Source organism: Eurosta solidaginis, chromosome 2 (assembly GCF_040869045.1).
Source record: "Eurosta solidaginis isolate ZX-2024a chromosome 2, ASM4086904v1, whole genome shotgun sequence".
In the NCBI taxonomy this organism is placed as follows: Eukaryota; Metazoa; Arthropoda; class Insecta; order Diptera; family Tephritidae; genus Eurosta; species Eurosta solidaginis.
Genome location: NC_090320.1, coordinates 273,954,639 through 273,980,266, shown reverse-complemented (window position 1 = coordinate 273,980,266; position 25,628 = coordinate 273,954,639). Strand labels below are relative to the sequence as shown.

Sequence of the window (25,628 nt, the reverse complement as noted above, 5' to 3'; positions counted from 1 at the left end):
TGTCGAAATTCACCTCCAGTAATGATCTGGTGCATCAAAATACAAAAATAAAAGAAAATTTTAAAATGGGTGTGGCTCCGCCCTTTTTCATTTAATTTGTCTAGAATACTTTTAATGCCATAAGTCTAACAAAAATTTACCAATCCTTGTGAAATTCGCTAGGGGCATAGATTCTGTGACGATAACTATTTTCTGTGAAAATGGACGAAATCGGTTGAAGCCACGCCCAGTTTTTATACACAGTCGACCGTCTGCCCTTCCCCTCGGTCTTTAATACGATAACTTGAGCAAAAAAACATTTTTTGAACTCACTTTATCTTGGCGTAGAAAATGGCCGAAATCCAACTATTACCACGCCCACTTTTTCGATATGTAAAATTTCGACACATGAAAAAATGCCATAATTCTATACCAAATACGAAAAAACGGATGAAACATGGTAATTGGATTGATTTATTGAGGCAAAAAAATATAACTTTAGAAAAAACTTTGTAAAATGGGTGTGGCACCTACCATATTAAGTAGAAGAAAATGAAAAAGTCCTGCAGGGCGAAATCAAAAGCCCTTGGCATCTTGGCAGGAATACTCTTCGTCGTATTACATATATTACATATATACAACTAAGGGCCACTCCCTTTTAAAACCCTCATTAATGCCTTTAATTTGATACCCATATCGTACCAACACCTTCTAGAGTCAACCCTGGTCCACCTTTATGGCGATATCTCGAAAATGGGTTTACCTATGGAACTATGGCCCACTCCCTTTTAAAACACTCATTAGCGGCTTTCATTTGATACCCATATCATACAAACGCATTCTAGAGTCACCCCCGATCCACCTTTATGGCGATCTCGAAAGGCGTCCACCTATAGAACTAAGGCACACTTTTTTAAAACACTCTTTAATACCTTCCATTTGATACCCATGTCATACAAACAAATTCCAGGGTTACCCTAGGTTCATTTTCCTAAATGGTGATTTCCCCTTATTGTGTCTCCAAAGCTCTCAGCTGAGTATGTAATGTTCGGTTACGCCCGAACTTAGCCATCCTTACTTGTTTATTTAAATTTATCTTAAAAAACGCTTAGGTATGTACATATGTTCACCATATATTTCATATCTTATAAGCCGATTATTTGGATATTGCGAATGGGATAAGATTATTGTTCAGCCCCTTTCATGAAAAGTATGAAGTCCTCGGCACAGTCGATGAGAGTCGCTTCCTTACTTGTTTTTATTTCATTTTACTTTAGTTTGTGCTATTTTGTTTATATTTTTTTTAGCTTCTATTTTATATTATTTTTATTTATTTTATGGTTCGTGGTGTGATGGTAACGTGCTAACCTACCACATCGAAGATCGTGTGGTTAAAGAGAGGCGATTAGTGCTTAACATGGGTACCTATCTTAAAAGACCTATCCCACGGTGTTAAACACAGATCAATGTCCGTTGACCTTCGGCCTAACAAGTTGGTACCAATCGGTGAGCTGGGTGTTCAAGTCGACCAGCCTTGTTTTGGCCGGGGAGGACTATCCACCCTCCCCTTCCATTTCGGCTAAATGGCACCCGGTTGCACGGCAACTCCACCGCGAGTTCCGTGCTTGCATCAGTATCCCTCTTTCATTTATTTTGAAATCTTGTGTTTTTGTAGCAATTTAGGAATGTGACCAACCTTTTCTGTCCTGCAGTGTCACAACGATGTACAGTACTGGTTTTGCTCAGACATTACTTGAAGGTGGCACCCCCCATTCAACGCTATGCACCATCTTGTTATGATCAAAAACGCCCGTTCGCCGTGAACCAATTACCGATGTAACCTATCAGCGCAAGTATCTTTCCTTAAGAATGAATAGCTGTTTAAATGTTCCATAGAGTGAGAGCGTCATATAATTCCTTGTGAATAAAACTATCTGTGCGGTAGAGGACAGACAGTGATATTCACTATTACTTACGACACAAACACTCTCAAGATACATCTTCACTAAACATCAAGACCACATCTCGTTAGTCACAGGTACTTGTGCGTTTAAGATCATGTTGCTACTGAACCCAGCCAAACGTTTCATTCAGTTTTATTTGCAACTGTGATCTTCATTATTTGCTACTTATACGTGCCCACATATTCATCATTATTTGCTACTGTGGCATACAACTCTAATAAACTCGCTTGTTGTATAAACTTCCTCTTTATTCATCAAAATTACGCTCCGTTTATCCACAATTTAGGGCTGTGGTCAACCTTTCCAACCATATAACTGTGTTGGGGGGTTTTCCCGCCTCAGCAATATCTTTGCAAATGCGGTCGGCCACACTGCAGTGATCTGATAACATCAAATCTGCCACATTTTTTTGGATGTGGCCATCCATTCTGCGAACGCCTCTTATTCGCAACGCAGTCTAAAGCAGCTTCAAACATCTCAAAAGACAAGATGAGCACCGGCCCACTCGTACAATTATCGACTGTTTTCGGCTGACGATAGACATACGTTTCACCATCTATCAACGGTTTACACTCCGGTTGTCACAATTATGGGATGTGACCAACTCTTTCGTCTGTCCCTCAGGTCAGTTTTTCAATGAAATTGGGTATACTGTGACAAGCAAGAGACCGAATTGCCATGGGTTGTACGGGGTTTGTACGCCCCAATGGAAAACAAGTCTACTCAGAGCGTGTCATAAAGTGAACTCTTATTTGAAACCACAGCCACCGCGATGCTCCCACAAGGGGGCCATCCCAGGACAGAAGATGAGACCTGAATACAAGCATCGTACGATACAGTGCATCGGGTAACAACTGGCTTTTCCTGCTCCCGCGGTAGCAGCTTTTATAAATACCATGCCTAGGGTCCCACAGGGTGATACCCTGCTCCCTTTCGAGTAAAATCACCTTACTCATGGATTGGTTAGCCATCGTATTATTGTCGCCTTTTACGACCGGTATACCTACGGTGGGCATATTCTAACCCCTAACCCACAAGGGAATGTGGTTAAGGACAGTAAAATGCAGCTTCAAAATCTTTAAAATAAGTGATTTTCATAGAAACAATCGGTGCAACCCCTTTGCAGTAATTTAGTATTTCTGCCATTACAAGCTTATCTGCTTGCAAACGCCTTTCGGAGTCGGCATAAGGCATGTAGGGACGGGTCCGCCAACTTGTATATATAAAAAATTTAAAATTCGCGCTATTTTTATTTATTTTTGTAACCACAAAGACATAAAAGCAAGTTGATTTACATATATAATCCTTAAAATATTATTCAAAAATGTAAATCTGTTTTGCGAATTTTGGTAAGTATGAACTCGTTTGAATGTTAGTCTGGTAATTTTGAAGATTGTGCAAATAATAAACAAGAATTGCTTAACATATTTGGATAACTCATTATCTGTATATCCTTTTTCTTGTCTTGGAATACGTTTGATATTGGAGCACATCATCAAAAATCGCTAATTTTTGCCGATTTTCGAACTGGTCTCATTATCAGTTTTAATTGTCTAAATATTTTTAATATATTACTCCTCAATGCTCAAAAGAAGAAAAATTTAAAATTAGTATCAACTTAAGAAAAAAATCTATTTTGAAAAAAAAAAAAAATGGTATAGAAACAAAAAGAGAGCTAAAATTTAAAAGTCAAACAATAAAATATTGTAACGAATTTGCTGCAAATCCTCTTATTTGCCCTTTTGCTAGGTTCGTATCGCTAAACTTTTGAATAAATAACTCCAATATTGAATAATGGAAAAATGGCCTTTATTAAAATACTTCACAATAACACTCAAACTGTGCAACGAATAGCTTAATAACCAAACTGATAGCTTAAATGAAACTGACTTTCAAAATAATACTGCTATTGCTCGCTAGATATCGTCTTAGTCGTAACTGCTTGACAACGCAAATCAAACTGAATTACAGCGCCTCTTCATCTGTTGTCATTTATACCCTTTGGTTTCCTCGTTCGCATTTTTCCAGAATGTACTAGCATTGTCCATGAGCTCTCAAACTTCTCAGCTATAACTAAAATTGCACAATTTTATACATCTTTTAGGCGCTTCCAGAATCTACTAGTCCAGTAGCTCTCAAACTTCTCAGATATATGCATGTGTTTGCGCATTGACTCTCCGCTGCTCGTATTCGTACATGGTACATATGTGTAGACGCAATTATTTATTCGTTTATGTAGATATATAAAGATTGAATTATTGATGTGAATGTTTGTAGTTTACAGTCTCTCGCGCGCACATAGGCGTATAAGTAAATTCATCTGTTTTCTCTCTCTTTCTCTCTCTGGGCTGCCTTATATATGTGTATACTTGATTTGATTATTAACGTAAATACTGCTTGGCATGGCCTTAGCATCGCCTTAGTGATGGGATAACTTAGTGATGCTAATATCCGTGACAATATAATAAAGACACTTCATTTTTTTTTGTTTGTTATTTTAATAAATCTTGATCCAAATAGTACCAGAGGTGAGTTTTGGATTTTTCAAATATTAATGAAATTTAAGCTGGAATTGATATCAGTTTGCGTATTTTTTTTTCACTAGAATATTAAGCATTTTAAATTACTGATATTTTTCAAAAAAATATTATTTAAAAGAGAAAATAAGTCTCAAAATTGACAGCTCTTTAGGAAAAAGTTACTCAAGTCACCGAATACAATATTTAGAAGAAAACGTATGAAAATTCTAAATTTCTGTGACAACGGCAACACTGATCAAAGAAGTTTTCTTCAAGAAAAAGCTGGTAAAATCAACCGAGTTACACGTCCCTGAAACCGATATAGTTGTACATTTTTATCCATCACAATTAGCTGTTGAACAAACTTCGCACTAGCTGTTGATTCTGAATTAAGTGTTTCAACAGTCAAATCAACAAAAAAGAAATTTTTTTCTGATTAAATAAAACTTTTTTCTAAAGCTTTTGATATTGCTTTTTCTTTGGCTTGAAGCTATTGTCCAATGGTACAGCATATTTGACATTCAAATTTCCCTTGCTAACATGTTGCCAATTTATTTTCGTTTGCCCAAAGTCCTCCAATCAATAAATAATGCCAAAGCGTGTTAAATGAAAATTATTAATTGGGTTATGAAATAAATGAATATAAGATTTTAACGTGGGTTTTGGCTGCGCACCGCTTTATTGATTTCGTGTCCTAATGGAATCGCTTTTGACCCGAACCCTCCAGCGCGTCAACTTGAGGAAGTTTTTGATGTCAGTCCTTCTGACCTCAGGAAAACCAATCATATGTTTGGTAAACACTCCGTCGTCTAAATCTACTCCAAAATAAATCGTGCCAAGTATTAATTTTTTTTCATTATTCTGTCCACACTACAAATTGTATTCATTTTCATAAGTTACTGCTTGGCTTTCATTTGATCAAAATGACTGACATCAAAACTCCCCAAAACTGATCCGCTAGTTATTAATGGTCATAGAAGTTTCCATTATGTTCCATAATTGAATAAAAGTAGATAAAACAGTGTGTGATGAAAACCCAAACTAAAAATTTGTGTGTTCATTTATTTACAAACCCGCTTCACAATTTCCATTTGTTTCGCAGTTTCCCTTTGTTTCACATGCTGTGGCATTTAAATTGGTGTGACGTCAGTTGGCGAACGAAAATTACCAACGTGTTGGCAAAATAAATTTTAAAAGCCATATTTTCTATAGCTTTGGTCAATTTGTGGTTTTCACTGAATAGTCAATTTAATTGCTACTCTGTAGTCATTTTGATCACGATGCTATTTGATTGACTTCACACACATTTACACATCTTCACGCTACCTTTAGTCCGATAAAGTTTATTTTTAAACGGTTTTATCTAGCTTGACTGGCTGGCTGGCTGGCTGGCTGGCTGGCTGGCTGGCTGGCTGGCTGGCTGGCTGGCTGGCCGGCTGGCTGGCTGGCTGGCTGGCTGGCTGGCTGGCTGGCTGGCTGGCTGGCTGGCTGGCTGGCTGGCTGGCTGGCTGGCTGGCACGAATTTTGTAATTGAAATTTAAGTAACTTCCCGAGAAGCTACAAGCATGAATAAGCAAAAACTCCGATAGGTGGCGCATGGATCGAAATATTTCAAAAAATCGTATTTGTGGTCCGATTTTTTTCATATTTGGAACACATAATACACACATGAATAGAAATCGACCTGTGAAAAAAAATCGCCGCTAGGTAGCGCAAGCATCGAGATATTTAAAAAAATCGTATTTGTCGTCCGATTTGGCTCATATTTGGAACACGTAATACATATGTACATCAATAGAAAGCGACCTATGATGTTCAATTTGGCTCGTATTTGGAAGAAATATTACATATGGTCCGGTAGAAGTGATATCAAAATATTTTGGAGTTCGAGAACGTGGCGCAGAGTCGAGTAAAGTACTTGTAACAATGAGTCTCTAAATGAACTAAATATAATGAGAAATAATAGGCAATTAAATAAAGACTAAAAACTTGAAAATAAAATAATTAAAAAAAATGTTTAAGTTAAGCGGTTTTATTGAAAACAATACTTACATGAAGTAATAAAAATATTAAAAGCTAGAAATTAATGAGGTAGGTCCTAGGTACTAGTCATCACACTCCTCATCAATCTAGGGCGCTGATTAGACAATTAAATAATAGCGTTGGACGCGTCAAATTTCTATTGATAGTAATGTACAAGACCAATTGAACCTTAATCAGGTTATAATACGCCTCACATTTTTAGAAATTTCACGCGCCCAATGCTTTTATTTAATTGTCTGATCAACGCCCTAGATTGATGAGGAGTGTGAAGACTAGTACCTTGGACCTACCTAATTATTTTCTAGCTTTTAGTATTATTATTACTTTATCTAAGTATTGTTTTCAATAAAACCGTTTAACTTAAAACTTTTTTTAAATTTTTATTTACCTTTTAAGCTTTGTTTGTATAATTCGGGCATATTAAGTACACATATTAGTACTTTTTTTCGTTAAAATATTTTTTTTATATTAAAAAATGGGCTGGCGAAAATCCTTGGGCTGAACCCTCCCAGACGTTGCCGGCTGGTAATAAGTCAACAGTTTCCTCTTCCAGGGGAGTGCTAGCTAAGTTTGGGAATCATTTCCATCTGTGCCCCAGATCCTTAATAGCTCAGGCATATGGAAATGGTTTTTAAACGTGGTGTCAGGGTGGGAACCGGACCACGCCCAGTTGAAAAGGTGGTCCACCCCTAATCCAGGGTGTTATGCGTTTCCGTGCCCATTGGATGGTGTGCAGTCAGGGGTATCCGACTGTATTTTTACGGAGCCTCCCGGATACCGGTCCACCTCTGGGAGTAACGGCGACTTGCTGCGGCATGGGGCTCTACCGCAGTCGACCGCATTGTTCCCATTTCCCTTTTTTTCAGGCTACCGAACGGCCTCATCTTAGTAGGCGGCCGACGAACCAGTTAATATGAATAAGCCAAAAAACCAAGCCTCGGAGCCCTGCACGGGTAAAGATGCCGCCCTTGTACTATGCGTTAAAAAAGTAACCAATCCGTCGGGAACCGCACAGACGGCGGCGACCAGGCCTCCACGGCCTCAAAATATTTCTCGGCCACCTGTGCAAGCGGCCTTCTCAAGATCTTTAAGGACATCATGACCAAGTATCCGGGGCCGGCTCCCACTATTCGTGATGCCGGCTGGCACCAGTGCAGGGTCAAGCTTGTTTCCTGCGCCGATGAGAGCTCGTGCAAGCTCTACAAACTCGCCATCGCTAGGACAGCTGTGGCCTGGGGCCAGCTTGGATGAGGTCGGTTTGGAAGAAATTCCGAAGAGACCGAGAGCTTGGGCCTGGGTCCCAGACGGGTTAGCGTATCCTGGCGAGATTTTAGAAACCATCGCAGAATCGAATAAGGGGCTACCTTCGAGTGATTGGAGGGTGGTCCGGGTCGGCGAGACGAGGGCGAAGCAGCGTTATGTTGGTTTCATCATAAACGAGGCTTCTCTCCCTTGGCTTGACGAATGTGGTGGAGTTTTAAGCTACGGCTTCTACTCCATCACGTTGAAGATTCGAAGGGATGGTACTAACGAAGAAGCACCGGACGAAGGTGAGCCTCTACCTCAGGGCGAGGAGTTAGACGGAAACACCCCGAGTGGATCTGCTGCCCCTGGCCCTGATGAAGGAACGACCTCCGCGTCGGAAGATATGGTTGGTGGGGATACCGCCTCGAGTGAATCCGCAACCGCCACAACGAATATCGGGGACCCATGCATCACCTTAAGTGAACATGGGTTCGATATCGAACTGGCACGCAGCACTCCGGATGCCGAGACCGATACACTCTCGGTATTTGAGTTTGCGGGCCAGTTCTTTACTGGAATGGACGAGCAGCTTCTGCTGGAGTCGGACCCGTCGGATGCCGAATTCGACGATACTATCGTAGAGGAGGCATCCGACGTTTCGGATCAGCAGAGGATGGACGTCGATGCTGAAGCCGACCTTTAACGGGCGCACAGGTACTTCAAATAAACCTGCACCACTCTAAGGCAGCCTCGGATGCCCTAACCTTACGCGTCAGCGCAACAGATGAGGACGTCGTTCTAGTCCAGGAGCCTTGGGTCGTTGGCAGCAAGGTCTTTTGGCTCTATTCTAAGGCCTACCAGCTGGTGACACCGCCCGAATCGGAGCCGATGCCAATGCACATCACACCGCTTGGGGCTCTACGGACATTAACACTAGGGGTGAGTCTCTTTTTGATTCTATTATTAACAACAATCTAATATATGCAACTCTGGAGACAAACCAACTTTTATCAACTCAAATAGAAAGGAGGTTCTAGATATTACTCTAGTTTCAGGGCCATTCTCTGACCTTGTCAAAAATTGGAGAGTTTCCTTCGAAAACTCCTACTCTGATAATATGTATATCACTTTTACTATGCCTTTGCGTACACCGCCTAGGGTGGTTTACAGGAATAGGAGACGTACGGACTGGAACCTTTATAAAAAAGTCCTATCCTCTACTCTCTTAAGAAACGCTTCTCAAGGTAGGTCGAGCCTACCGCTAAGAACTGATGAAGCGCCTCCTTTAGACACAACATTTGCTGCTCTCGGTGAGCTAGACTCATTGTCCAAAATAGAAGAAGCAGTAGATCTTATCACCAAATCTTGTAACGCTGCCTTCCCAGCAGCCTGCCCGGAGATTACAGTAAGGGGCAAAAAGAAACCCTATTGGTGGAATCAATAAATCTACGAGCAGAGGAAAAACAGCAGAAAACTGTTTAACGAGGCTAAGCGCACTGGAATCTGGTCCCATTATAAGGACGCCTTAAAATCTTTCAAGAAGTCAATCCTGAAGGCCAAAAGGGACTCCTGGAAGAACTTCACCAAAGACATCGAAGAAGTCTCAGAGGCCAATCGCCTACGAAAGGTCCTCTCCAAAAATCCCATACCTCCCAGCTGTATTCGCGCAGCGAACGGCGAATGGGCCACTTCTAGTACGAAAATTCTAGATAACCTGGTCAGCACTCACTTTCCAGGCTGCACCTCTCAACCATACCTCGTAAACACGCAATCTAACCCAGGGCCGTTTCGACCCCTGGACCACATAGTTAGCGAAAAAGGAGTAATATGGGCAATCAAGTCCTTTAAACCCTTCAAATCTCAGTGAATGGATGGACTATTTCCCGCTGACTATTTCCCGCTGCAAGCGATCTTATAAGCCCGCTGCTAGCTAAAATCTACAAGGCCTGCCTCAATCTGGTCTATATCCCCACGGAATGGACCAAGGCAAAGGTAGTCTTCATACCCAAAGGAGGCAGGATATCGGTCAACTGTCCAAAGGATTTCAGACCAATAAGTCTGACCTCCTTCCTCCTAAAAGTTCTAGAACGATTTCTGGACGCCTATATTAGACGATCGGCAAATAAGGCACTAATATCCAACAACCAACAAGCCTACTTTAAGGGCAAATCCGTAGAGACAGCTCTACATGCTATCACTACTAAGATAGAGAAGGGTCTTGCCTTTAAAGAATTTACGCTGGGTATCTTTCTCGACATAGAAGGAGCCTTCAACAACGTTCTCCCAGCAGCGGTCACAAAATATCTACGTTCACTAGGGGTGGAAGATCCTCGTGTGAAATTCGCCGAGCTCCTTCTAAACAAGAGAAGCATTATCTCCGAGCTGGGCAACTCATTGTTAATAAGGCATACCAACAGAGGAACTCCCCATGGGGGCGTTCTTTATCCACTACTATGGAACCTGACGGTGAACGCTCTGTTATCTATACTACAGCCCACCGGATGCCAAGTCATTGCATATGCCGACGACATAGCCTTGACAGTTACGGGCAAACACCTTCCGTTGCTTGGCGAACTCTTGCAAAATGCTCTTAATCTAACAAACACTTGGTCTAGGGAATGCGGACTTGGCATCAGCAGTGAAAAAACTGAGATGGTGCTTTTTACCCGCAAACGCATTATACCGGAATTTACCCTCCCGTCCCTAAATGGGAGGGAAATCAAACTCTCTACCGAGGTTAAATATATCGAAGATATTCTAGGCAGGAAGCTTGACTGGAAGCGAAATGTGGAGGAACGATCCAGAAAAGCCACAATGGCTCTCTACGCTTGTAAGTCGGCAATTGGAAAAAGGTGGGGCCTCCAGCCACGCATAGTCCATTGGATCTACACGGCAGTGGTGAGACCCATACTCTTCTACTCCGTCACCGTATGATGGATGGCACTCGATATCGAATCTAACAAGAGCAAAGTAACGAGAGTGCAGAGGATGGCGGCAATGCTTACCAGCGGTGCCCTCTCCTCCACTCCCACCAAAGCTTTTGAAACCATATTATTCCTTCTCCCAACTGATCTATATGGTAGATACTGTGCCTCCTGCAACGCGGTATGGCTCAACGCTATCGTACCATGGAGGGACTGCAGGTTTGATCACACCCGTATCCTGAAGCAGGTCCCCGAAACCTTCTTGAAATTGGACCATACAACATCGTCCCCTTGCTGGGACAACAAATTTTCCACAAGAATCCCAGAGAGGAACGAGTGGGCAAACGGCGTGGAGCCGGGATCTCACGAAATCTCCGTTTTTACAGATGACTCTAAACTAAACAACAGAGTCGGCAGCGGAATATTCTCGGAGAAGCTCAATCTAAGTGAGAGCTTTCGCTTACCCGACCACTGCAGTGTTTTTCAGGCTGAACTCATAACTATCTGGGAAGCAGCCCTCTGTCTTGCTAACGTGCAGGTGACCAATTCTATTTCAATTTTCTCTGACACCAAAGCTGCCATAAAATCCCTGCAATGCAGTAACACCTCGTCACCAGTGGCATTGAAGTGCAGATAAACCCTCAAAAAACTAGCTGAAAATTGCTATCTGGCCTGAGCTGGATGGAAAGAGATCGCAAGAGGTGATATTGTTAAACCGTATCTCTATAAGCCCACTAGTAGGCCTTCTTACAGGTCTCTGTCTAATGGGCACTCACGGTGCCTATATGGGCCAGCAGACAAATGACTTCTGCTGCAGCTGTAGGGACGAGAGGAGATAGAAAGCGTAGAGCACTATCTGTGCCACTGTCCCGCACTGTCAAAAACCCGGTACCAATGCCTCCACAGACACTCCTTTGGGTGCCTTGCGGAGCTTGAATCTATAAACCCAAACGACATCTTGCGTTTCATTAGGCAAACGCATTGGTTTAGCCTCACTGGGGTCTAAACTTTCTTCTTCTTCGAAAAGTAGGGTAACAGGAAATAGGGGCCCCGCGTGGTAGCACAACGGGCCACAACGCCCTACGCGAGTCTCCGCTCGGACAGCGGAGGCAGCCACTTTAACCTAACCTAACCTATATTAAAAAATTATTTTTACTTTGAACAATTGTTTAATGTAGGGCTAATGCTACATTTTCACCGAACCCAAAATATGTGTTTGTCAACGGTTTAACACAAAACATCTTTGACAGAAATTAAATTTTTTTTCGTTTTACTGATGGGTGTATAACTTAATCCAACTAACAAAATCTCGAAACACTAAATCCTGAAACACATAATGCCGAGACGACCAAATTCCGACAAAAAAATCCCGACAATATGTAAATTGGTGCTTTAACATTTTTTATATAGTTTGTCAGTATTTTTGAATAAGCTGGATTCAGTTTTCACTCAGTGATAAAACAATTCAATAAAAAATACACATCTTCAGTATTATTCAATTATTTTAGGCACCCCTTTTGCGTAGGCTACCTTCGGCCGAGACTCATAAAAATAATCCTTAGCCGATCCAATCCGGCTGCGCCATGCATAGTAATTCTGCGTGGAACACCTTTCTGCATAGGCGGCCTTCGGCCGCGCTTATAAAAAATAACCCTGGCCTACGCCATGCCAAGTCCGGGTGTGTGGTATAACCGTGGCTACCGCCACGGTGATGTCCTTCTGCGTAGTACACCCTTCTGCGTAGGCGGCTTTCGGCCGCACTTTAAAAAAATAACCCTTAGCCGATCCAACGCCGGCTACGCGATCCGCATTATATCTGCGTAAAATACTTTACTGCGTAGGAGGCCTTCGGCCGCGCTTCATAAATATAACCCTTAAGCGACCCAACACCGGCTGCGCGATCTACAGTATTTCTGCGTAGGCGGCCCCATTTGATTCCACTGGCGTTATTGCACGTCGCATAAATTGTTACTAGTGTTACACTTTACTCTAAATCACTATATATAACTTTATAATTTTAAATATGGTTTTAACATAAATACTTATCAGAAAAATGCCATTACTTCGAAAGTTCTCGAAATAAATTTAGCAATTTTTTGTTGTTGTTATATCGGCCTACTGATTTGTAAGATCACGAGTTTGAATCGAGCTCAAGGCCTAACAATAATTATTTTATCATTATTATTGTTATAATATATTTTTTCTTAATTGAAAAAATTTTTAAGAAGGAATTTTATGAAGGAATTTAGCAGTTCCCGAAATGGATCTATACAACGAGCTTTGGCAGTTGTCTAAATTTTTTCTTTCTTCTATTCTAATTTAAAAATTTTTTCAATTAAGAAAAAATATATTATAACAATAATAATGATAAAATAATTATTGTTAGGCCTTGAGCTCGATTCAAACTCGCGAAATAAATTTAGTTTGATATTTGCTACAAAAAAGAAATAATATATAAAATTTGAGCTGATATTTTGGTAATTTCTGTAATTGAGGTAAATATATATGGCACGGCCTGCAAACTAAAACCCAAACTCATAACTTATTCAGGATAAATACTTTTACAGAGCAATAATGGACGAAGTGACTATTATAAAATCCAACAAAGGAGGAATCAAGCTCGGAGTTAATAGTTATATGTACCATGTAGACACACAACGAGATGGCAGAGTGCATTGGTGTTGTGACAAACGCAAGACTAATTTCTGCATAGGTAGAGCAACTACCTTAATTGATTAGAATGGAGTGCACACTTTAATTAATTCTATTTTGGAACACAGCCATGATCGCTTTGCTGCTGATCTTGATGTTGGTAAAGCCTCGTTTTCATTATGGCATATATGTCGTCAAATGTTGCCAAAATAATGAAAACGGGCTGTCAAATAGTGTCAGTTGCGTTTGCAGTCAGGTTTGACAGCTCACTGTCAGACAAAATGCCATCCAAGTGAAAACGACCAAATTTCAGTTTGCCAGCGCTGTTGGAAACGTTTGACACACAAAAAAGATTTGCCAACATGCTGGCAAATCTCTCATTAAGCGAGCAATTCTTGTTTGTTTATATAACCGAGCGATCTCGGGAACGGCTCAACCGATTTAAATGAAATTTGGCACAGAGATAATGTATCACCTTCTAAAACTTTCTACTTAGGTGTTGCCACTCAGAATGTCTCACAAGGTTGCCACCTATTCGAAATTAAAAAAAAAATTGCATGACATATACCGATATGGGTATCAAATGAAAGGTATTTCACCCCGCATTACAATAGGGACATTTTTTAGTAGGGTTGCCAGCTATTCGAAATTTAAAAAAATTGCATGAGATATACCGATATGGGTATCAAACGAAAGGTATTTCACTCCGCATTACAATAGGAACATTTTTGAGTAGGGTTGCCACATATTCGAAATTAAAAAAATATTGCATGAGATATGCCGATATGGGTATCAAACGAAAGGTATTTCACTCCGCATTACAATAGGAACATTTTTGAGTAGGGTTGCCATTTAGGGTTGCCACCTATTCGAAATAAAAAAAAAATGGCATGAGATATGCCGATATGGGTATCAAACGAAAGGTATTTCACTCCGCATTACAGTAGGAACATTTTTGAGTAGGGTTGCCATTTAAGGTTGCCACCTATTCGAAATTAAAAAAAAATTGCATGAGATACGCCGATATGGGTATCAAACGAAAGGTATTTCACTCCGCATTACAATAGGGACATTTTTGAGTAGGGTTGCCATTTAGGGTTGCCACATATTCGATATTTAAAAAAATTGCATGAGATATGCCGATATGGGTATCAAACGAAAGGTATTTGACTCCGCATTACAGTAGGAACATTTTTGAGTAGGGTTGCCATTTAGGGTTGCCACCTATTCGAAATTAAAAAAAAATTGCATGAGATACGCCGATATGGGTATCAAACGAAAGGTTTTTCACTCCGCATTACAATAGGGACATTTTTGAGTAGGGTTGTCATTTAGGGTTGCCACCTATTCGATATTTAAAAAATTGCATGAGATATGCCGATATGGGTATCAAACGAAAGGTATTTCACTCCGTATTACAATAGGGTAATTTTTTAGTAGGGTTGCCATTTAGGGTTGCCAACTATTCGAAATTTAAAAAAATTGCATGAGATATGCCGATATGGGTATCAAACGAAAGGTAATTCACTCCGAATTACAATAGGATCATTTTTGAGTAGGGTTGCCATTTAGGGTTGCCACCAATTCGAAATTAAAAAAAATTGCATGAGATATGCCGATATGGGTATCAAACGAAAGGTATTTCACTCCGTATTACAATAGGGTAATTTTTTAGTAGGGTTGGCATTTAGGGTTGCCACCTATTCGAAATTAAAAAAAATTGCATGAGATACGCCTATATGGGTATCAAACGAAAGGTATTTCACTCCGCATTACAATAGGGACATTTTTGAGTAGGGTTGCCATTTAGGGTTGCCACCTATTCGATATTTAAAAAAATAGCATGAGATATGCCGATATGGGTATCAAACGAAAGGTATTTGACTCCGCATTACAGTAGGAACATTTTTTAATAGGGTTTCCATTTAGGGTTGCTACCTATTCGAAATTAAAAAAAAGTGCATGAGATACGCCGATATGGGTATCAAACGAAAGGTATTTCACTCCGCATTACAATAGGGACATTTTTGAGTACGGTTGCCATTTAGGGTTGCCACCTATTCGATATTTAAAAAAATTGCATGAGATATACCGATATGGGTATCAAACGAAAGGTATTTCACTCCGCATTACAATAGGGACATTTTTGAGGGTTGCCATTTAGGGTTGCCACCTATTCGATATTTAAAAAAAATTGCATGAGATATGCCGATATGGGTATCAAACGAAAGGTATTTTACTCCGCATTACAATAGGGACATTTTTGAGTAGGGTTGCCATCTAGGGTTGCCACCTATTCGAAATTTAAAAAAATTGCTTGAGATATGCCGATATGGGTATCAAACGAAAGGTATTTCACTCCGCATTACAGCAGGAACATTTTTGAGTAGGGTTGCCATTTAGGGCTGCCACCTATTCGAAATTACAAAAAATATTGCATGAGATATGCCGATATGGGTATCAAACGAAAGGTATTTCACTCCGCATTACAATAGGTACATTTTTGAGTAGGGTTGCCATTTAGGGTTGCCACCTATTCGAAATTTAAAAAAAATTGCATGAGATATGCCGATATGGGTATCAAACAAAAGGTATTTCACTCCGCATTACAATAGGGTAATTTTTGAGTAGGGTTGCCATTTAGGGTTGCCACCTATTCGAAATAAAAAAAAATTGCATGAGATATGCCGATATGGGTATCAAACGAAATGTATTTCACTCCGCATTACAATAGGAACATTTTTTAGTAAGGTTGCCATTTAGGGTTTCCACCTATTCGAAATTAAAAAAAAATTGCATGAGATATGCCGATATGGGTATCAAACGAAAGGTATTTCACTCCGCATTAAAATAAGAGCATTTTTGAGTAGGGTTGCCATTTAGGGTTGCCAACTATTCGAAATTTAAAAAAATTGCATAAGATATGCCGATATGGGTATCAAACGAAAGGTGTTAATGAGTTTTTTAAAAGGGCGTTGGCCTCAGTTCTATAGGTGGACGCCTTTTCGAGATATCGCCATAAAGGTAGACCAGGGGTGACTCTAGAATTTGTTTGTACGATATGGGTATCAAATGAAAGGTGTTAATGAGTATTTTAAAAGGGTGTAAGCCTTAGTTCTATAGGCGGACGGCTTTTCGAGATATCGCCATAAAGGTGGACCACGGGTGACTCTAGAATGTGTTTGTATGATATGGGTATCAAATGAAAGATGGTAATGAGTATTTTAAAAGGGAGTAATCCTTAGTTCTATAGGTGGACGCCTATTCGAGATATCGCCATAAAGGTGGACCAGGGGTGACTCTAGAATTTGTTCGTACGATATGAGTATCAAATGAAAGTTGTTAATGAGTATTTTAAAAGGGAGTTGCGCCTAGTTTTATAGGTGGGCGCCTTTTCGAGATATCGCCATAAAGGTGGACCAGGGATGACTCTAGAATACGTTTATACAATATGGGTATCAAAGAAAGGTGTTAATGAGTATTTTAAAAGGGAGTGGGCCTTAGTTCTATGGGTGGACGCCTTTTCGAAATATCGATAAAAAGGTGGACCAGGGGTGACTCTAGAATTTGTTTGTACGATATGGGTATCAAACGAAAGGTGATAATGAGTATTTTAAAAGGGAGTGGGCCTTAGTTCTATAGGTGGACGCCTTTTCGATATATCGCCATAAAGGTGGACCAGGGGTGACTCTATAATGTATTTGTACAATATGGGTGTCAAATTAAAGGTATTAATAAGAATTTTAAAAGGGTGTTGTGGTAGTTGTATATGTGAAGGGGTTTTCGAGATTTCGACCAAAATTTGGACCAGGGTGACCCAGAACATCATCTGTCCGGTACCGCTAATTTATATATGTAATACCACGAACAGTATTCCTGCCATGATGCCAAGGGCTTTCGATTTCGCCCTGCAGAACTTTTTCATTTTCTTCTACTTAATATGGTAGGTGTCACACCCATTTAACAAAGTTTTTTTCTAAAGTTATATTTTGCGTCAATAAACCAATGCAATTACCATGTTTCATCCTTTTTTTCGTATATGGTATAGAATTATGGCATTTTTTTCATTTTTCGTAATTTTCGAAATCGAAAAAGTGGGCGTGGTCATAGTCGGATTTCGGCCATTTTTATACCAATACAAAGTGTGTTCAGATAACTATGTGAACTGAGTTTAGTAATGATATATTATACTGTGTATAAAAACTGGGCGTGGCTTCAACCGATTTCGCCATTTTTCACAGAAAGGAGTTATAGTCCTAGAATCTAAGCGCCTACCAAATTTCACAAGGATTGGTAAATTTTTGTTCGACTTATGGCATTAAATGTATCCTAGACAAATCAAATGAAAAAGGGCGGAGCCCCGCCCATTTTGAAATTTTCTTTTGTTTTTGTATTTTGTTGCACCATATCATTACTGGAGTTGAATGTTGACATAATTTACTTATATACTGTAAAGATATTAAATTTTTTGTAAAAATTTCACTTTAAAAAAATTTTTTTCTTTAAAGTGGGCGTGGTCGTTCTCCGATTTTTCTAATTTTATTAGGCATACATATAGTAATACATGTAACGTTACTGCCAAATTTCATCATGATATCTTCAACGACTGCCAAATTACAGCTTGCAATACTGCTAAATTACCTTATTTTAAAAGTGGGCGGTGCCACGCCCATTGTCCAAAATTTTACTTATTTTCTATTCTGCGTCATAAGTTCAACCCACCTACCAAGTTTCATCGCTTTATCCGTCTTTGGTAATGAATTATCGCATTTTTTCGATTTTTCGAAATTTTCGATATCGAAAAAGTGGGCGTGATTATAGTCCGATATCGTTAATTTTTCATAGCGATCTGAGATGAGTTCCCAGGAACCTACGTACCAAATTTCGTCAAGATACCTCAAAATTTACTCAAGTTATCGTGTTAACGGGCAGACGGACGGACGGACATGGCTCACTCAAATTTTTTTTCGATACTAATGATTTTGATATATGGAAGTCTATATCTATCTCGATTCCTTTATACCTGTACAACCACCCGTTATCCAATCAAAGTTAATATACTCTGTGAGCTCTGCTCAACTGAGTATAAAACAAGTAAGGAAGGCTAAGTTCGGGTGTAACCGAACATTACATACTCAGTTGAGAGTTATGGAGACAAAATAAGGAAAATCATCATGTAGGAAAATGAACCTAGGGTAACCCTGGAATGTGGTTGTATGACATGTGTATCAAATGGAAGGTATTAAAGAGTATTTTAAGAGAGAGTAGGACATAGTTCTATGGATGGACGCCATTTAGCGATATCGCCATAAAGGTGGACCAGGGCTGACTCTAGAATTTGTTTGTACGATATGGGTATCAAATGAAAGGTGTTACTGATCATTTTAAGAGGGAGTGGGCATTAGGTATATAAGTGGACGCCTTTTCGAGATATCGCCATTAGGGTGGGCCAGGGGTGACTTTAGAATGTTTGTACGATATGGGTATCAAACGAAAAGTGTTACTGAGCATTTTAAGAGGGAGTGGGCATGAGGTCTATAGGATGGACGCCTTTTCGAGATATCGCTATTAGGGTGGGCCAGGGGTGACTCTAGAATGTTTGTACGATATGGGTATCAAACGAAAGGTGTTACTGAGCATTTTAAGAAGGAGTGGGCATTAGGTATATAGGTGCACGCCTTTTCGAGATATCGCCATTAGGGTGGGCCAGGGGTGACTCTAGAATGTGTTTGTACGATATGGGTATCAAAGGAAAGGTGGTAATGAGTACTTTAAAAGGGAGTAATCCTGAGTTCTATAGATGGACGCCTTTTCGAGATATCGCCATAAAGGTGGACCAAGGGTGACTCTAGAATGTTTGTACGATATGGGTATCAAACGAAAGGTGTTACTGAGCATTTTAAGAGGGAGTGGGCATTAGGTTTATAGGTGGACGCCTTTTCGAGATCTCGCCATTAGGGTGGCCAGGGTGACTCTAGAATGTGTTTGTACGATATGGGTATCAAATGAAATATGGTAATGAGTATTTTAAAAGGGAGTAATCCTTAGTTCTATAGGTGGACGCCTTTTCGAGATATTGCCATAAAGGTGGACCAAGGGTGACTCTAGAATGTTTGTACGATATGGGTATCAAACGAAAGGTGTTACTGAGCATTTTAAGAGGGAGTGGGCATTAGGTCTATAGGTGGACGCCTTTTCGAGATATCGCCATTAGGGTGGGCCATGGGTGACTCTAGAATGTTTGTACAATATGGGTATCAAACGAAAGGTGGTACTGAGCATTTTAAGAGGGAGTGGGCATTAGGTCTATAGGTGGACGCCTTTTCGAGATATCGCCATTAGGGTGGCCCAGGGGTGACTCTAGAATGTTTGTACGATATGGGTATCAAACGAAAGGTGTTACTGAGCATTTTAAGAGGGAGTGGACATTAGGTCTATAGTTGGACGCCTTTTCGAGATATCGCCATTAGGGTGGGCCAGGGGTGACTCTAGAATGTTTGTGCGATATGGGTATCAAACGAAAGGTGTTACTGAGCATTTTAAGAGGGAGTGGGCATTAGGTCTATAGGTGGACGCCTTTTCGAGATATCGCCATTAGGGTCGGCCAGGGGTGACTCTAGAATGTGTTTGTACGATATGGATATCAAATTAAAGGTATTAATGAGGGTTTTAAAAGCGAGTGGCCCTTAGATATATATGTGAAGGCGTTCTCGCGATATCGACCAAAATGTGGAACAGGTGATCCAGAAAATAATCTGTCGGGTACTGCTAATTTATTTATATATGCAATACCACTAACAGTATTCCTGCCAAGATTCCAAGGGCTGTTGATTTCGCCTTGTAGAACTTTTTCATTTTCTTCTACTTAATATGGTAGGTGTCACACCCATTTTACAAAGTTTTTTCCAAAGTTATATTTTGCGTCAATAAACCAATCCAGCTACCATGTTTCATCCCTTTTTTCGTATTTGGTATAGAATTATGGAATTTTTTCATTTTTCGTAATTTTCGATATCGATAAAGTGGGCGTGGTTATGGTCGGATTTCGGCCATTTTTTATACCAAGATTAAGTGAGTTCAGATAAGTACGTGGGCTAAGTTTAGTAAAGATATATCGGTTTTTGCTCAAATTATTGTGTTAACGGCCTAGCGGAAGGACAGACGGTGGACTGTGTATAAAAACTGCGCGTGGCTTCAACCGACTTCGCCCTTTTTCACAGAAATAAGTTATTGTCATAGAATCTATGCCCCTACCAAATTTGAGAAGGATTGGTGAATTTTTGTTCGACTTATGGCATTAAAAGTATTCTAGACAAACTAAATGAAAATGGGCGGAGCCACGCACATTTTGAAATTTTCTTTTATTTTTGTATTTTGTTGCATCATATCATTACTGGAGTTGAATTTTGACTTAATTTACTTATATACAGTAAAGATATTAAATTTTTTGTTAAAATTTGAATTTAAAAATTTTTTTTTTAAAAAGTGGGCATGTTCTTCATCCAATTTTGCTAATTTTTATTTAGCATATATATAGTAATAGTAGTAACGTTCCTGGAAAATTTCATCATGATATCTTCAACGACTGCCAAATTACAGCTTGCAAAACTTTTAAATTACCTTCTTGTAAAAGTGGGCGGTGCCACGCCCATTGTCCAAAGTTTTACTAATTTTCTATTCTGCGTCATAACGTCAACCCATCTACCAAGTTTCTTCGCTTTAACCACCTTTGGCAATGAATTATCGCATTTTTTCGGTTTTTCGAAATTTTCGATATCGAAAAAGTGGGCGTGGTTATAGTCCGATATCGTTCATTTTAAATAGCGTTCTCAGATGAGTGCCCGGAATCGACATACCAAATTTCATCAAGATACCTCAAAATTTACTCAAGTTATCGTGTTAACGGACAGACGGACGGACGGACGGACGGACGGAAATGGCTCAATCAAATTTTTTTTCGATACTGATGATTTTGATATATGGAAGTCTATATCTATCTCGATTCCTTTATACCTGTACAACCAACCGTTATCCAATCAAAGTTAACATACTCTGTGAGCTCTGCTCAACTGAGTATAAAAATTGCAGGAGATATGCCGATATGGGTATCAAACGAAAGATATTTCACTCCGCATTACAATAGGGTAATTTTTTAGTAGGGTTGCCATTTAGGGTTGCCAACTATTCGAAATTTAAAAAAATTGCATGAGATATGCCGATATGGGTATCAAACGAAAGGTATTTCACTCCGCATTACAATAGGATCATTTTTGAGTAGGGTTGCCATTTAGTGTTGCCACCAATTCGAAATTAAAAAAAATTGCATGAGATATGCCGATATGGGTATCAAACGAAAAGTATTTCACTCCGCATTACAATAGGGTAATTTTTTAGTAGGGTTGCCATTTAGGGTTGCCAACTATTCGAAATTTAAAAAATTGCATGAGATATGCCGATATGGGTATCAAACGAAAGGTATTTCACTCCGCATTACAATAGGATAATTTTTGAGTAGGGTTGCCATTTAGGGTTGCCACCAATTCGAAATTAAAAAAAATTGCATGAGATATGCCGATATGAGTATCAAACGAAAGGTATATCACTCCGCATTACAATAGGGACATTTTTGAGTAGGGTTGCCGTTTGGGGTTGGAGTAGTTGGAGGACGTAATGGATAAGTCAGCTTCAAATTCTGCAATTTTCGTTCATCCAGTCGGCAGTACCACTGAAAAAAGGAAGCGGGTGAGAAAACTGACTGAAAAATGGACAGCCGAGCAAACGTAGAGGCTATTGCAGGAAGTAGAGGTCAGGGAGGGGATCTTGAATTTTCTTTCGTCTCTATACAGGGACCGGAATTTGAGGGAGGCTCAATGGCAAGATGTGGCGGATATTTTAAAGATGTCGCGATTTGAGGTATCTGCCAAGTGGAACAGCCTGCGCTGGTCTTTCCGCGTGAGTTCCTTTTCTCTTTATAAATATACTAGCATTTACCCGCGGCCCCGTCCGCAAGGAGAAAATGAAATGTATGGGCTATTCACGTTAGCCTGCTTATCAAGGTATCTGTTTAAAAAATTGTTTCTGTCTAATGCACTTTATTTTTGTAATTGAGTAAAAAAAAAAGATCTATATGAGCTGATAACCTGATAGGATCCAACAAATGATCCCGAATATATCCAGAAAAAGCCAAGAATTGACCCCGACGATATCGCGGACGGATCCCGAAAACCATCCAGAAATGCCCCGAAAGGGTCTCCAAACGTTACCGGAATAGTCCCAAAAAACCCGAAATGACAACGACACGATTCTAGACTTATCCAGAGAACCACACAGAAATGATCCCTGAAGGGTACCAAAATGATCCCGAAATAGTCCCGGAAAAGTTCCGAAATTACCCTGACGGGCTCAGGGACAGATCTTAAAAAACATCCAGAAAATGAACCCGATGCGATCCCGGACGGATACCCAAAACCATCTAGAAATGATGCCGGAAGGTACCCCAAATGATACCGAAAAAGTCCTGAAATGACCCTGATGGGATCCTGACGGATCCCTAAAACCTTCCAGAAATGATGCCGAAAGGGTCCCCAAATGATCCCGTATTAGTCTCGAAAAAGTCCCGGAATGACCCCACGGGATCCCGGACGGATACCCATAACCATCTAGAAATGATGCCGGAAGGTACCCCAAATGATCCCGAAAAAGTCCCGAAATGACCCTGATGGGATCCCGGACGGATCCCTAAAACCCTCCAGAAATGATGCCGAAAGGGTCCCCAAATGATCCCGTATTAGTCACTAAAAAGTCCCGAAATGACCCCGACGGGATCCCGGACGGATACCCAAAACCATTTAGAAATGATTCCGGGAGGTACCACAAATGATCCCGAAAAAGTCCCGAAATGACCCTGATGAGATCCCGGACGGATCCCTAAAACCCTCCATAAGTGATGCCGAAAGGATCCCCAAATGATCCCGTATTAGTCTCGAAAAAGTCCCGAAATTACCCCCACGGGATTCCGGACGGATACCCAAAACCAACTAGAAATGATGCCGGAAGGTACCCCAAGTGATCCCGAAAAAGTCCCGAAATACCCTAATGAGATCCCGGACGGATCCCTAAAACCCTCCAGAAATGATGCCGAAAGGGTCCCCAAATGATCCCGTATTAGTTGCGAAAAAGTCCCGAAATGACCCCGACGGGATCCCGACCCGGATACCCAAAACCATCTAGAAAAGATGCCGGAAGGTACCCCAAATAATCCCGAAAGAGTCCCGAAATGACCCTGATGGGATCCCGGACGGATCCCTAAACCCTCCAGAAATGATGCGGAAAGGGTCCCCAAATGATCCCGTATTAGTCGAGAAAAAGTCGCGAAATGACCCCCACGGGATCCCGGACGGATACCCAAAACCATCTAGAATTGATGCCGGGAGGTACCCCAAATGATCCCGAAAAAGTCCTGAAATTACCCTGATGGGATCCCGGACGGATCCCTAAAACCCTCCAGAAATGATGCCGAAAGGGTCCCCAAATGATCCCGTATTAGCCTCTAAAAAGTCCCGAAATGACCCCGACGGGATCCCGGACGGATACCCAAAACCATTTAGAAATGATTCCGGGAGGTACCACAAATGATCCCGAAAAAGTCCCGAAATGACCCTGATGGGATCCCGGACGGATCCCTAAAACCCTCCAGAAATGATGCCAAAAGGGTCCCCAAATGATCCCGTATTAGTCGCGAAAAAGTCCCGAAATGACCCCGACAGGATCCCGGACGGATACCCAAAACCATCTAGAAATGATGCCGGAAGGTACCCAAAATGATCCCGAAAAAGTCCCGAAATGACCCTGATGGGATCCCGGACAGATCCCTAAAACCCTCCAGAAATGATGCCGAAAGGGTCCCTAAATGATCCCGTATTAGTCGAGAAAAGGTCCCGAAATGACCCCACGGGATCCCGGACGGATACCCAAAACCATCTAGAAATGATACCGGAAGGTACCCCAAATGATCCCGAAAAAGTCCTGAAATGACCCTGATGGGATCCCGGACGGATCCCTAAAACCCTCCAGAAATGATGCCGAAAGGGTCCCCAAATGATCCCGTATTAGTCTCTAAAAAGTCCCGAAATTACCCCGACGGGATCCCGGACGGATACCCAAAACCATTTAGAAATGATTCCGGGAGGTACCACAAATGATCCCGAAAAAGTCCCGAAATGACCCTGATGGGATCCCGGACGGATCCCTAAAACCCTCCAGAAATGATGCCGAAAGGGTCCCCAAATGATCCCGTATTAGTCGCGAAAAAGTCCCGACATGACCCCGACAGGATCCCGGACGGATACCCAAAACCATCTAGAAATGATGCCGGAAGGTACCCAAAATGATCCCGAAAGGGTCCCCAAATGATCCCGAAAAAGTTCCGAAATGACCCCGTTGGGATCCCGGACGGAACCCGAAAAGCAACTAGAAATAATGCCGGTAGGCACCCCAAATGATCCCGAAATAGTCCCGAAATGACCCCATCGCTGTCAAAAACATTTACTTAACGTTTGACGTCAGTGGTGAAAACTGGATGTCAATCGACTGACACCACAATTTGATGACAGTCTTTGGCACACACTGCTATATCGACTTCATGCCAGTTTTTAATATGTAATGAAAACACATTTGACACCAAATCGCCATGACGACAGTTATGTCAGTATTTGATGTCAGTGATTTTGACATAGTGAAAACGAAGCGTAAGGCTGCCAGATTCGATAGCAAAACCATGTCAGATAATTTCCACCATAACCGCCGAGTGCAAACAACATAGCAGAAAATATTTGCCTTCAGCGCGTGCACAACAACAAAAAATATATAGATCGCGACAAAAATTGCAATTAAGGAACCCACAATGCATTGAAGAGCTAGAAATACCGCACCATTTAAAATGTGTCAACGAAAAATTATTTATTTTGTCAGTTGAAAAATTTGATTGCCACTGCATCATTTTAATGGCTACTTTCGAGAACATACGTTTGCTGTCGAAATCCAATATATGGATTATAGATGGTACTTTTAAAGTTGTGCCATCATTACTAAGGCAACTTTTTACCATTCAAGGGCGAATTGGTTCCGATAACTGCAATGAAATAGTTCCATTAGTTTATTGTTTAATGTCGGAGAAGACCGAGCAGTGCTATTTTGAGTTCGTAAATGAACTCTTAAATGTTGCTTCAAGTCATAACATTACCCATCAGCCCAACCTTATTCTTTCTGATTTTGAATGAGTAAGCGTTAAAGTTTTTCAATCA

General features: G+C 40.7%; 1 protein-coding gene across 2 annotated transcripts in view; it reads right to left on the bottom strand.

Annotated features, from left to right (window-relative positions):
* The window catches only part of LOC137241000 (apolipoprotein D-like), a 45,026-nt gene that overhangs the window by 12,845 nt on the left and 6,553 nt on the right, over positions 1-25,628 (bottom strand). The window lies entirely within an intron of this gene.